At 46.7% G+C, this 14,949-nt stretch overlaps 3 long non-coding RNA genes across 3 annotated transcripts in view; 2 read left to right on the plus strand and 1 right to left on the minus strand.

The window, feature by feature from the left end:
- The window catches only part of LOC108530601 (uncharacterized), a 36,194-nt gene extending 32,510 nt beyond the window's left edge, over positions 1-3,684 (plus strand). The window contains exons 5-6 of the long non-coding RNA XR_001885895.1: positions 1,415-1,553; positions 3,369-3,684. This is a non-coding gene — a long non-coding RNA (uncharacterized LOC108530601). The remainder of the gene's footprint in view (positions 1-1,414; positions 1,554-3,368) is intronic.
- The window catches only part of LOC108530600 (uncharacterized), a 6,400-nt gene extending 2,629 nt beyond the window's left edge, over positions 1-3,771 (minus strand). Inside the window, exons 1-2 of the long non-coding RNA XR_001885894.1 lie at positions 3,683-3,771; positions 1,103-1,203 (exon numbers count right to left, since the gene is read on the minus strand). This is a non-coding gene — a long non-coding RNA (uncharacterized LOC108530600). The remainder of the gene's footprint in view (positions 1-1,102; positions 1,204-3,682) is intronic.
- Positions 3,772-4,774: 1,003 nt separating this feature from the next.
- Positions 4,775-14,949, plus strand: part of LOC108530592 (uncharacterized) — a 29,332-nt gene continuing 19,157 nt past the window's right edge. Inside the window, exons 1-2 of the long non-coding RNA XR_001885888.1 lie at positions 4,775-4,832; positions 5,619-5,816. This is a non-coding gene — a long non-coding RNA (uncharacterized LOC108530592). The remainder of the gene's footprint in view (positions 4,833-5,618; positions 5,817-14,949) is intronic.

Here is a 14,949-nt window from a genome sequence, read left to right on the forward strand (position 1 = left end):
TTATTTATTTTTGCTACCATCTCGGGGAGCTTTGCACCATGCCTGGAACTTATGCTCACTGTAGTTTTCACTATAGTTACGTCAAAAGTTCCTTGAAAGTAGAGTTGCATTCTCATATTCATATCATCTGTACCTGGGTTTTCCATACATACAATTAAACATGAGCCATCATTTGGTACAGATGCAGTAACTGTTTCTCCATATCTTTGCAGTCTTCTTTTGGAAACACCAGGTTGTGAACCTCTGCATTTGACAGCAGAAGTCCACAGTTTAAACCTTGGGTCTGTCACTTTCTTGCTGAGTAGTCATGGCCATGAGGTTTCACTTCTCTGAGCCTCAGTATCCCCAGAGGCCAAACACAGAGGAGCAAAGGACCAGGGACATGTAAAAGTGCTTTGAAAGCTCTAAAGCAATAAAGAAGTTTGAGTTAAAATTCCCTCTAGTGTTTTGTCTGCAGTAAGGCGGCATCAAATGTGTGTATAAAGGTTGACCTTATCGGGCCGGGCACAGTGGCTCATGCCTGTAATCCCAGCACTTTGGGAGGCCAAGGCAGGCAGATCACGAGGTCAGCAGATCGAGACCATCCTGGCTAACACAGTGAAACCCCGTCTCTACTAAAAAAAAATACAAAAGTTTAGCCGGGCCTGGTGGTGGGCGCATGTAGTCCCAGCTACTCTGGAGACTGAGACAGGAGAATTGCTTGAACCTGGGAGGCGGAGGTTGCAATGAGCTGATATCACACCACTGCACAAGGTTGACCTTTTCCTACTTGAGTTAGTGAAGCCCCATGAACACTCCTGGTTCTTTGTCTAACACCAGCATTTCTTACTAGGATCTCAGAGCTCCTGATATATTAGTTTTTCACAGTCCTGAACTGAAGGAGAAGTTGAGGGCAGCATTCCAGAGGCAAAGTTAGGTCACCCAGATTTGCATCCTTCCGCTGATCTTTTCTAACCATGTGACCATTAAGAAAGTAACATGTGCTTTGAGCCTGGGTGCCGCCATCCACCTTATAAAGATAATATCAGTGCCAATCTTACCAAGCTATTTACATACAGTACACCATGGCTGGCACAGACAGCCATCAGCAAATGGTACTTACCAATGGTGGATCCCAACAACACTGACTTGATTAATTGAGGTCTAGCTTTGTTTCCGCATCTCTGTTTGATAGTTTCCTCATCTGGTCCACACTCAGCTTCCCTAAGAAAATTCAAGGTCCATCATCTTCTAAAATTCTCTAGCACCTCATTTGCATAAACCAAGTTTAAGAATTATTTGGGCAGTGGGGGAAGGCACAAAATGCTTACTTATATTTCTGCCTTAGTAGAGCTGATGATGACAACAGGAAAACAGCCTTACTTCTTTATTAATGCATAACAAATAATCAAAACATTGAAAACCAACCTTACAGGAAGTTTACAAATGTAGAAAAGAAATGAAGAGTACTCTGGAAACATAAGAGGTGATGTCCTTGTTCATTTGTCTGAAACAAAAATGTTCTGTCTGTCTGCAATTCCCTATTAGCAAACCACGTGGAGAAAGATGACCAGGTGAGTTCTGACTATTGACTTCCTCCCGTTCCATTGAAAAGAAAGACATTTAGGTTTTTTGTTGATATTCACGATTGGACTTCTTATGCACTTGAAACCTCCCCAAGGGGGTTAAAACCCCACCAACATTCCGTGTCTAAAGCAAACATTTGTTCCTAAAGCAAACATTTGTTTTTTTTTTTTTTTTGAGACGGAGTCTCGCTCTGCCACCCAGGCTGGAGTGCAGTGGCCAGATCTCAGCTCACTGCAAGCTCCGCCTCCCGGGTTCACGCCATTCTCCTGCCTCAGCCTCCCAAGTAGCTGGGACTACAGGCGCCCACCACCTCGCCCGGCTAGTTTTTTGTATTTTTTTTTAGTAGAGACGGGGTTTCACCGTGTTAGCCAGGATGGTCTCGATCTCCTGACCTCGTGATCCGCCCGTCTCGGCCTCCCAAAGTGCTGGGATTACAGGCTTGAGCCACCGCACCCGGCCACATTTGTTCTTCTATAAAGGGCTCTCAGAGGCATGTTTATTGTCGAGGTCAATATCTTCTGCCCTGACTTTCCCTTGCCAAAACATGCTTCCAAAGCATCAGATCTGACACTTTGTTGCAGCATTTGCAATTTGACAGTTCTGCTGCTTTCATCCGTGGACAGCTAGCTTGCTGGTTTTATTTTGCACTTCGTCTTTTTTTTCCAATCAATAAAGCTATATGAGTAGTGTTTAAGATACTACAGTAGATACTGAGGCTGCCAGATAGTACATGCTAATTAATTTTTAATTATGGCTTTAATTTTATATGATGCCATTTAATTTTATTAGATGTATTAAAGTGAAGCTGTCAGATCACAGGATCTACTGCTTGGGCCAGGGTGAGAAATGTCCCAGGGGCTACATGCAGGTGTGTGACATCATTAAGAATGTCGTAAGTGGGTGTCTGCTGGAATGTGCATATTGTGCACATAAATGTCACATATGCCTGAGCGGATGAAGCAGCTTCATCTCAGGCAACCTGTGAAGTGCTGGAGCCACTTTGCTCAGTGCAGTTCAAAGACTGCCTGGGACACTGAGCTGCAATGTGGCCTTGGTTAACTATGGTGTTTTGCTTTCCTGAGCCTCAGATTCTCTGTCAGTAAACTGATTAGCTTTTTCTTTTGCTTTTTGGAAAAAATAAAAAGCAATACACTAGCTATGATTGTTGGCATTAACCTCCCTGCCCCTAGAAATTGAAAGGAAAGAGGGAGGGAGGGAAAGAGGGAGACAGGGAAGGAGGGAGGAAGGAAAGGAAGGAGAATGAGCTCTAAGGGCCAGTGTTGGTGTTTTGCTCCATCTCCTGGATGCCTTCCCTCGGCTTTCATTCACTTTATCTTCCTACAGCCCAAACACTGCCTTCAGGTTAGGGCCACTTTACCTTCAAGAGCAGAGGGTGGAAGTGTGTTTGTGCCACACCCACAAATTCCCAGGTGTAATTTATATCCCAGAGTCCTCCTCAGCATCAGGCTACAGCTGTGACTTCAGAAGCACCATCTTTGCTGGGCTCCTCCTCTTTGAGTCCACTCCCTGACTTCCTATGGGGTTCCCTAGAGCATATTTTCTTAGTAAATTCCCTGTATACAAATCCCTGACTCAATAAATGTGGAAAAGTTTGCCTAAGACAGGGAAAAAGAACTGGGAAGACAGATCAGGTCACAGGCCAAGAAAAACCTTTATCCAACCATGGCAGGAAAAGCAGAGACATTTTACACCAAGGCTTCTTCATTAATTGACGTGTGTGTGTGTGAGTGTGTAGATGTGCATGTGTGTGCTGAATGCTGAACACTGTTCTCTCATTATAGCAGGCTTTAAAGCTCCCAACAAAGGAATCAAGAGGGATGAAATGGCACTGAGATAACATCCGACTGTGTGATAGAAATGGTGCTGTCAGAGGGAATCTGTATTCCTGTGCAAGAACTGCTTGCCTGGATTTCCAGGACTGGCCCCAAAAATGCCGCATAGAGTCAACCATAAATCAAACAGAAAGGACTCACCTGCATAGAAAATAGAATATGTAGCTTCCTATAGTGAAACATAAATCAACTGGGCAGAGCAATGGCATAACATTGTATTGAATGTGCTTCAAAATGGCAGAGAAACGTGCAAAGTTACTTACTATCTTGATTTCTACCTTGCTTCATTTCCGTGAGGCAGAAGCAACACACTCTTCAGACACATGGAATCTGGAAAGACTTCTGTCAAGAGATCTTTGATAGTCATACTTATGGCTTCCTGAGAGACATCCATTCAAGGAGGCTTATTTTGCTGCCTTCTTTCTGCTGATCTCTTTTGATTCAGATGGGTGATTCATGCCGTCTCCTCCAGGAAGCCCTTGATCTTCTGGATAGAATGAATGACTCTCCTGCCATGTGCCGTCCCACTTTGATTGCATTTTTCTTGAGGCATCCTGTCCTTACTCTACTGGCTGGGTACACGTTTGTCTCTTAAAATAAAACTCTTCTCAATGCATGCATTCATTTAACAGACCAAGCACACTGAATGGTAAACATGTAGACCATTCATCCACACACGCTACTCTGTAAGCTGTGTGTCCACACACCTTCCAAGCACGGGGTTATCAGAGGTGAACAAGGCACTGAGGCTCCTGCCTGGGGAAACCTATACTGAGGGGAGAAAGTCAGTAAATGAAATAATTCCTGTGGGTGATAAGAGCCACAGCAGAAATGAAATAGTGATGTGATAGGAAGTAGCTATGAGGAGTTTAATTGCTTGACAAGTTCTTCCTGCCCACTGCACCCACAAAACCATTCACTGAGACCGTGGTATTGCAGTAAAGAAAGCTTAGTAGACATGAAGCCAGCCACATGGAAGAGGGAGTTATCACTTAAATCATCCTCCCCAAAGCCTTGTGGAGGTTAGAGTTTCTCAATAATAGTGAGCAGGGGAGGGAAGGGGGAATGTTGATTGGTTAGGAATGAAATCATAGGGGTGTGAAATACCGTCCTCATGCACTGAGTTCATCTCTGAGTGGGGCCACAGGACCAGTTGAGTCATGAGTCAAGGGTCTAGGTGGAGTCAGTTGGTTGCCAAAACTGCAAAAGTCTGAAAAGGCATCTCAAAAGGCCAAACTTAGGTCCTTCAATAGTGATGTTATCGACAGGAGCAACTGGGTAAGTCACAAATGTGACCTTGGAAACAGTGGCTGGTTATTGTTACTATGCCTACCTCTTAGCAGAATTCAGTGCCTCATAATCCTAATCTTGTGGGCTCTCACTTGTTTTAAAGGTGACTTCGTTTTGAGAAAGGTTATTATCATCCTTACTTTAAACTATCAACTAAATTCCTTCCATGGTTAGCCTGGCCTGCACCCAGGAATGGGCGAGGACAGGCTGCAGATGAGAATCAAGATGGAGTCAGCCAAACTAAGTTTCTCTGATTGTCATATTCTTTGCAGAAGTGGTTACAGGAACTGGGGTTCAGAAACAGTTTAAGGAGGGGACATTTTAGCTGAGAATGAGGCAGCCATGAGAAGGGGGTGCAGGGGAGAGTGAGCCAGGGAGAGGGAAAACAATTGCAACTTCCTGGAACGGGGGAGGAACAGTATGGCTGAGGCCTGGGGGCTGGGTGAAAGTAGGCAGGAAATAAGGTCAGGAGGGTGGGCAGGGGTCAGCCTGGCAGGACCTTGTGTCCCTGGGGAGCAGCTTAGCTTGCCTGTGCCAAATGACCAGACGGGACATCTTTTTTGTGTCCTTTGCATGATGTGTCCTTGAGAGATGACCAGAAAGATGTGGCCAAGTACCTGGATAGTTTCAAGTGCTGTAAGTTAACAGGTGAGGACATGTCAGAGAGTAGGCCACCCCTTCAAGCTGGCATCATTCCCTTGACTAAAGCTTTGAGTGGAGACCTATGATTTCCACAGTCAGAAGACACGCTAGACAAAGGGCGTCCATCCAGTCTCAGCCCAGGGTGTGTACTTTCCCCACAAGGCACTCACTCCAGGTCACACTCTCCAGACTCATATCCTAGCCTGATATTTTTTTTGTTGCTTCAACTCAGAAGTAGTGACTGCATCTTGCTGGCTCCTATGCCAGGTGCGCAGCAAACACTAAATCAGGAGGTGCAGACTCATATGCTCTGCGGGGCCAGGTAAGTGGCATGGATGAGCAGGACCTCAGCATCTGGGAGAAAGACCAAAGACCTAGGCAGCAGGAGGAAGCTTGCTGACCACTCGGACATGTCAACCCAGCGCTGGCAAGACTTCTGACTTCTCATAGAAGCTGGAAATCCATGTGAGTATATACATTCCTTGGATTCATAAATATTGATAATTACTTCACATTCTTAACACTGTGTGTGTTGAATATGTCTATTCATCAAATAATAAGAACAAACAGAGTAGTAAGAAAGTGCCAGGCATTCTTGGAAGCATTTCCACATATAGCAACCTAAATAACCCTGACAACTCTCGGAGGAGGCACTAAGAGTGCCTGGCACTTTTTAATAACTTTGTTTTCATGTTACTCTGCTGTTACTTAGGGCATAACATTTTCACTAGACTTTCTGGAGAATATAGCCAGTTATGAGTGATCCAACACTCTGCATCACTATCTAGACAAACTGGATGCCCTCTCACACATGCACTAGTCTGCATGGAGAAGTACTAAAGTTTTAGGCTTGGCCTTGTGTTCCTGATTTCCTCTTTCTAGTGCATTCAGAGATGACAGGCATTTTAATTTTCCAAAAGCAATGCTAGTATTCAGCAGCAACAGGCTACGTCTATCACACAGTACAGTAAATAGCAGAACTACAACAGTGGGAGGTGTAAGTGAATTCCTATTGGACCTCTCCAATAAGTTGTCTTTTTTGTGCCCTGGGCATGTCTCTTGCCTCACCTTAGCATCTCCCCTTCTGTAGAAAACAACCCTGCAAGGTGGAGATGATTGTGCTCATTTGCAGATGAGAGGATGAGCTTTGGAGAGTGGCTTAGCTTACCCGAGGACACAAAGTTAGATCCTGTGACCCTCTCCACCGTACAACCCTTTTGAGATGTCTTTTTAGACTTTTGCAGTTTTGGCAACCAACTGACCCTACCACCCACACCCCAGACCAATGACTTAACTGGTCCTGTGGCCCCACCCAGAGGTTAACTCAGTGCATGACGACTGTTTTTCACACCCCTGTGGTTTCATTTCCAAGTAATCAACATTCCTCCTTCCCTCCTCTGCTCATCCAACTATTCTTGAAAAACTCTAACCTCCAGTGCCCCATTCACGTGGCATCTGGGCTGTTTCAGCAAAGCAGCATGAGGCCATCATGAGCTCCATCATGCACCTGCAGAATGACCTTGGGTTGTACAGTGGTTAGGGATGTAGGACTGGGAGGCTAACTCTAGGCTCTGCAACCTTTGTGTCCTTGGGTAAGCGAAGCCACTCTCCAAACCTCATTTCCTCATCAGTAAATGATCATAAGCATCTCTACCTTGCAGGGATGTTTCCCATGGAAGGGGAGATGCTAAGGTGAGGCAAGAGAGGTGCCTGGGGTACAAAAACTGACAGTAGCCAGCCTGCACTTGCAGAAGTCTAAGAGTGAGGGTCTCCTTACATTTCACGCCCAGGGCAGCACCCTTACCTTACCTCAGCAGGCCCTGAAAGTGGTGGATGATGCAGGTGGAGGGCTTAGCACTCTGCTAGGTTCCTAGGAAACACTTAATGATTGCTGGTTGCAGTTGGATGACCCTTAGGGATCTTATCTGCAAAACGAGAATGAGGCTGACAGTACAAAGTGACTGCCTCTGGGCCTGTGAGGACCGCATGGAATATCTGAGATAAGGCCATTTGGCATGGTGCATGGCGCACAGTGGGAACCTGCAAAGGGCATTCCTAACCCCCTGGGAAGCCCTGAGCTTCCTGCCTCATGAACCAGGCCAGACCGTCATTGGGCACTGTGAGTGCCTGGAGTTGATGGCAGCCATGGCTCCTTTCACAGTGCTCTGCCAGCTCTGAAGATGCTGTCTGGATGTGTCCTTCAGTCTGAAAAATAGCTCTGAGTGATAAACCTTCATGCCCGATTTCCTGCAGTTGAGACACAATACTGCCAAAACAGCAAATTTCGAAAGGAGAGAATTATACAGGGATGTGTTTCCTCCCTCAGAGCATTCTGGGAAATGCCATGGTACCACTGCTTACCTAACAGGCTAGGGCAAAAGGGAATACAGCTGGGGGATTTGGGGGAATGGCTGTGATCAGGGCTGCCAATTCCCAGCTGCCGGGCTGCACTTCACCCAAAACTGCACACCCAGTACGTGGTGCTATACCCCGGAGAAAGTACCCACATACACCACAGACACCTTTCCCCATCCATTTGGCCCATATTTCCGGAGTGTGAGCTCTGCGTCAGGCAGTGGGCTAGGAGCAGGAACAGAATGGTACGTCCCTTGTCCCTGGGCAGTTCACAGATGAGACCAGCACTTAAATCAAGGCAGCACACGATTCACTGCTATGAGGGAGGGACAGACAGGTGTGTCGCACAGGCTCTCCCCTGCCAGAGTCTAAACTTCCCAAAGCAAACACCTACTCTCTACATCTGTGCTTGAGTAACCAGAGCTGAGGGCTCAATAGATGGCCAACAAAAATCTGTCAATTAAAAATACAGTGAGCAACAATGCAAGGGACTCTAAATTTAGAAACCACAATGTGAACAGTCACCAGATAAAGAATCATTTATAAAAAGAACCTTTACAAGTTTCAAGTACTTGCCACATGGTCCCTGTAAATCCCCACCACCCTCTCATGGTGTTTAAAAACAAAAGAGATGCTCGTGGCATCCACAGTCTTCCAGAGCCTGGAAACTGGCAAATAAAGTTGCCCTTCCATGTGGGGAGTCAAGGCCGTGGTGAGATTTAGTGAAAATTCATACAAATTATCTTGCTGTGAGAGAAGGAATTAGCTCTTCTCGGGAGAGCTGTGCCTCCTCAGGGGCTTTAAAAAAAAAAAAAAGAAAGAAAAAACAGTGGCCAGAATAGCAGTAGCAACCAAGACACTCTGGAGGTGACTGTGGCTCCAAAGTACAGTGGGGAGACCAGTGGGTGGGGAATGACCTTCTGGCTGGGTTGGGTCCAAGGCTGCTCATTTCCTAGGACTCCATGCAGGTCATTCTAGCCACGAGCTTTGGGCACATTTCCAAAGCTGAAATCTCCATGGTGGCTTGGGAAAGAGGCCAGGCTCTTGGGCCTCCTCTGTCAAAACAAGGTTGTAAAATGAGTCTGCTGGTTTCATACTGGGATGAGAAGAGGAGCGTGCAGAAAGTGAAAAAAAAAAAAAATTAAAGCTCTGAAGAACGTTGAAGAATTGAGCAATCACAAACATACGAATGGATGCATTAGGAATGACAGTCATAATTATTCCCTGAATTTATACAACCTATACCACGTTGCATTTCACATATATTATCTCATTAACTCTCATTTTAATAGTTTAAAATTGAGTTTGTGTGTGTGTGAGTTTTCCTGGAAGCTTCACAACCATGGTGGGTGATTTTCACAGTACCATGGAAGCCTTTGCATAGGTTTTATAAAGATTAGTCCTAATTCACGAAGCAAACAAACATCACAGAGGGAAAACCATTAACCTACTGCTCCCTGTCCCCGGAAATCCATGTTGCCCCTCGGGGCTCCCACAGGCTCTGCTTGAACTTGCCTTCCCCAAACCCCCAACTCCCGCGCCAGGGCTGTGCGCCTCCTTCTCACATCCTCAGGAATCCCTGCAAGACCCACACCTTGTCATTTATTTCTGAGCCTCTGTGGCCTAGTCCAATGCCCGTTAAATGTACACATGAATAGCTAATAAGCGAGTGAATACGAATGTAAGGTATGCTGTGGTGAGTGAACACTAAGGTAAGGAGTTCTGTGGCAGGAGTGATGGACACTAACGTTGTGAATTCTGACGTATGATAAGAATGGCAGGAGTGATGGGCACTAACGTTGTGCATTCTGACGTATGATAAGAATCCACTCGTGCTTTTTTCCAGTTCTCATCTTAGAGTTCCTAAGACCCTTGAAAATTTGCGAGTGATAGGTGCATCTTTTCTTTTTCCTAATCAGCCCCTTTCCATGACGCCTGAATTTATGCTAATGAAGGGACTTCCAGGGCACCTAGATCTTCTCAGGGTGGGGCTGGTCCCCAGAGAGGCCAAATGCGTTGAACCCTCAACCCCTTGAAAACCTCTGGGAAGGAGTAGGGAGCAGACTGGAGACTAAGCTCTGTAAAAAAAACTCTTCAGCAACAAGATTTGATGAACTTCTGGGTTGTTGAACACTTGGAGGTGCTGAGATGGGAGCACACCCAGAAAGGACATGGAGGCTCCAACCCAAACCTTACCCTGTGACTCTCCTCCTCTGGCTGTCCATCTGTGTCCATTACGACATTCTTTATAATAAACCAGTAAACATGCTTCCGTGAGTTCTGTGAGCCGTCCTAGCAAATTAAGCAAACCCGAGGAAGTGGTGGGAATCCCAGCTTACAGCTAATGGGTCAGACGCAGAGATGGCAACTTACTACTTGCAATTGGTATCTGAAGTGGGAGCAGCCTTGTGAGACTGAGCCCTTAGACTGTGGGATCTGACTCTAACTCCAGGTAGAAGGAGTCAGCATTGAATTAAAATACAGGACACCCAGTTGGTGTCTGCTGGAGAATTGCTCGGTGTGTGGGAGGATGCCCATGCATCTGGCCACAGAAGTGGTCTGTGTTGAATGTGAGAGTAGAGGAAAAGAGAAGTTTGATTTTTCCTTGACAAATGCCCTTTCCATATTTTCTTTGTTAGGCAGTTGTTTTACCTTTGAGGTGCTTAAGACAACACTCACAGCTAGAATGTCTCCCCAGAGCAGTAACCTTGTGTCATGCTTTCCTGTCTGGCTCTTTCTGCATTTGATAAAGTGACTGACAGATACTAGGTGCTCAATAAACGTCTGTTAAGTTAGCTCTGATTTTCTCATGGTTGGAACAGCTATCATCAGAGAACACTGAGAGAGACATGTTTAGGAGCCTTCATCCTCTTGTATACGTAAGAGGATCTTAGTGTAGGTTCCCCAGAAGCAGATCTTGAGATGAAGATTTGAGGGCAAGTGGTTTATTTAGATGAAATTAGGAAGGAAAGGGAAAACCACCAATCAGGTGTATGCTATGGAGCCAGCCACCACCATGGGTGGGTTCCCATGGGGAACTCTGGGAGGGCACACAAAGTTTTCCCAGTTAAGGGCCAGCGAGCTGGGGTATTTCTCCACTGGCCCCCATAGGTCATTTTTAGGCTGCTCCTAAGGGTGCTGATGCTCAGTCACTTCAAACTTGGTAGGGTCCTAACAACCAGGGAAAGGCTTCAGGCAAAAGAACGCAGGTCCTGGCTGTTGGAAGTCAGAGCAGAGAGCACCGGAATGAGGAGTCCTGTGGGAAGATGGGAGGACCCTGATGGCATCTGCTACAACTGCCCGTTAACTAGGACCCACGTGGTGCACGGGGCCCAGACCTTGACTGTGAGTCCAGGACTTCAGCTCAGGGTAAGAGCTCTCAGGATTTTGCCTTTCTCTTTCCTGCCCCAGGACAAGCAGGGGACTCCTCTCTCTGGCTCCAGAGCTTCATGGCAGGAGTAAAAACTGTCTGCCAGGGCCCCGTGGTAGGAAGGGGAACACCAGCTCGGTATCTAGGGGTCCTGCTTGCGCCTCAGCTCTGCATTTAATGAGCTGTATGGCTGGATAAATGGCTCACCCTCCCTGGGTAGAGACTGAAGGCAGTTGGTCTGGTTCATAAGAGCCCTTTGTTTTTGCCCTAGTCCTGGGCAGCAGACTGTATGGTTCCCCTCTCTGGATGGCCATCTTTCTCCACGGATATTTTGTGTTATCATTATTATTAATGAAGCAAGGTCTTGCTCTGTTGCTCAGGCTGGAGTACAGTGGTGTGATCACTTGAGGTCAGGAGTTTGAGACCAGCCTGGCCAGTGTGGCAAACCCCGTCTCTACTAAAAATGCAAAAATTAGCCAGACATGGTGGCACATGCCTGTAGCCCCAGCTACTTGGGAGGCTGAGGCAGGAGGATCACTTCATCCCAGGAGGCGGAGGTCGCAGTGAGCCAAGATTGTGCCACTGCACTCCAGCCTGGGCAACAAAGTAAGACTCCATTTCAAAAATCAAATGACCCCAGTCTCAGTTATTTTTTTATAGCAACAGGAGAACAAACTAATACCTTTAGGTTTTAAGATAAGCTGAAAATAAAATAACTCAAGTGGGATTCAAAGTGGTCTTTGGAAACTAAAGACAGAACCATTTGATCCAGCAACCCCACTACTGGGTGTATACCCAAAGAGAAATAATTCATTTTATCAAAAAGACACACGCATTCATGTGTTCACTGAAGCACTATTCACAATAACAAAGACATGGAATCAATGTATGGTAAACTGAATAAAGACAGTGTGGGACATATATGCCATGGAGTACCCTGCAGCCATAAAAAAGAATGAGATTATGTCCTCTGCTGTAACATGGATGGAAATGGATGCCATTATCCTAAGTGAATTAACACAGGAACAGAAAGCTAAATATTACATATTTTCACTTGTAAGTGGGAGCTGAACATTGGTTACACATGGTCATAAGGATGAGAGCAACAGACGCTGGGAACTACTAAATGGGGCAGGAAAAGAGGGGGGCTGAAAAATCATCCATTGGGTACCATGCTCACTATGTGGGTGACGGGATCATTTGTGGCACAAACCTCAGCATTGTGTAGTATACCCATGTAACAAACCTGCATCTGCACCCCTTAATCTAAAATAAAAGTTGAGATTATTTTCTTAAATTAAAATAAAATGGTCTTTGGCATTTGTAGCCTATTATATTAGTTTTTTATATTTTTTTTTTTTTTTTTTTTTTTTGTATCTCTAGTTTCTTAAACCAAAAAATAGAGATCTACGTGTTGGTTGCCAAAATACTGTTAAATATAAGGATAAACCAATTTAAAGGAACATTTAACCACTTAAAACCAGAAACATCCTAGATTAAAACAGCAGGAGGAAGGGAAGTCTGATCTGCCTACTTCAGTGAGGGGCCTGACCTGCCCTTTCTAAAGCACCACTTCCCCCGTCCCCACCACACCTCACTCTCAGGGACTTTTTCCTACAATTATTTGGTGGCTTCCTCAGTCTTCATGAAATGCTCCCTCCCTTAATATCTCAGGTCCTGGCTTGGGTAACAGCTTGTCAGTGAAGCCTTTCCTGACAAGTGCATATAAAACACACACACACAGAGGCACTCACAGGCGCTCACTCGCACATGCACTCTCTCACACATACACACCCAACATGCACAGACACATGCACACTCACATACATGCATACATACACACTTAACACACTCACACATAGAAATGCACAAGCACACACACAGTCACACACATGCACTCACAGTCTGTCTCTCACACACACTTACACTTACACACATGCACTGTGTTCCCTGCCTGCCTCAAGATTTTCCATGGTCTTTGTTTGGTTCCTCTCCCAGTGGGCAGGTTCCTACACACTGCACATGACCCAGTCTCAGGAATCAGGAACACTCTGGTACCCCAAGATGAGCTTTATTATTGTTGCTGGAGAAAGGGTGTCTCGAGCCAGGAGATGGGGACCCACACTTTTCTGTATGTGGAACCCCAGAACCCTGGAAACCCACCCTCCTCTGTGAGGGAAGGCATGGGGACCTGCCCTCCTCTGTGAAGGAAGCCCCTGGATCGGCCTTCTTTTGTGAGGGAAGCCCTACGGATCCACCATCCTCTGTGAGGGGAACTGCAGAAACCTGCCCTCATCTGTGAGGGAAACTCTGAGGACCCGCCCTTCTCTGTCAGGGGAGGCCTGAGGACCCACGCATTTGTCTAAGGGGAACCCCAAGACTCGACCTCTTCTATGAAGAAAGGATTCACCATTTTCAGTGAGGGGAGCCCTGGAGACCAGCCCTCTTCTGTGAGGAAAGACCTGGGGACCCACCCTTTACTGGGAAAGGAACCCTGAAGACCCACCCAACTCTGTCAGGGGAGCCCTGGGGACCTGCTCTGTGTTGTGAGTGGAACCCTGAGAACCCACCCTCTGCTGTGACAGAAGCCGTAGGGACCCACCAGTTTCTGTGAGGGGAAACCCAAGGACCTGACCTCCTCTGTGAAGAAAGCCCTAAGGACCCACCATTTTCTGTGAGAGGAACCCAGGGATAAGCTCTCTTTTGTGAGGAAAGACCTGGAGACCCACCCTTTTCTCTGAGGGAAATCCTGGGGACCCTCCCTCCTTTGTGTGAGGAACCCCAGAAATTCACCCTTTTCTGTGAGGGGAGCCCTGGGGACCTGTCCTTTTCTGTGAGGGGGAGCCCCTGGGCACCCGCCCTTCTCTGTCAGGTCCTCTTAGGGACCCACCGTCCTCTGTGAGGGAAACCCCAGGACCTGGCCTTTTCTGTCAAGGGAACCCCAAGGACCTGCCCTTTTCTGTGAAGAGAACTTGGGAATGCGCCCTCATCTGTGATTGCCTCTGCCTGGCAATGAGCTTCTATAGAAGGGCAATTCCTTTTGCCCTTCCTCATGACGTGGCCCTCCCAGACTTTTTAGGATTTACCCCTTTTTTAGGATTTACCCTGATCTTCTGCATGGCCCTTTCTATCTTGTCCTTCCCCTGGGCAGTCCCTCCTCAGTGACTCTCTGTCCCCCTTGAACTTTCCTGTCAGAGTCTGCAGGGGTCACAGAAGGGGTGGACACCATCCTGCCTAAGGCCAGGACCATGACCCTCGAGTCCAGGAGTCTTACAGCTGACAGTGGGGTCAAGGGGAAAAAAGAACGACAAAATAAAAACACCTCAGGCTTGGAACTTCCCTTCATGGAGTTGTTAAAACCGCACGGGGACTTCTGGTGACAAATCCAGGAAGCAGCAACAGTCCTTCAGAGCCAGCAGTTGGCACACTAAAGAAATCCTGGGGTCTCTGGGTGGTCTGGTACGGATTCCCTCTGAAGCCCCCATTTCTATGTTGGACCTGTTTAAACCTCCACACTGAAACTTGTTTTTGCACTGATCATTATCAATATGGAACACAGGTGAGGAGGTTGAGGAGTGCTGAGGGGAGGATATGCCGACGTGAGAAAGGTCTCTGAGATTAGAACAAGCCCCTGGTCCACCAGGAAAGGAAACAGAAATGCCAGAAAGGCAGGAGAATCTGGATTCATAGAGGACTTATGCCAGTTTCTAGATCTGGATTCAGAGAGGACCTATGCCAGTTTCTAGATCTGGATTCAGAGAGGAACTATGCCAGTTTCTAGATCTGGAGTTGGAGAGGACCTATGCCAATTTCTAGATCTGGAGTCGGAGAGGACCTATGCCAATTTCTAGATCTGGAGTCAGAGAGGACCTA

Source organism: Rhinopithecus bieti, unplaced genomic scaffold (genome assembly GCF_001698545.2).
Source record: "Rhinopithecus bieti isolate Rb0 unplaced genomic scaffold, ASM169854v2 scaffold_7509, whole genome shotgun sequence".
Classification (NCBI taxonomy): domain Eukaryota; kingdom Metazoa; phylum Chordata; class Mammalia; order Primates; family Cercopithecidae; genus Rhinopithecus; species Rhinopithecus bieti.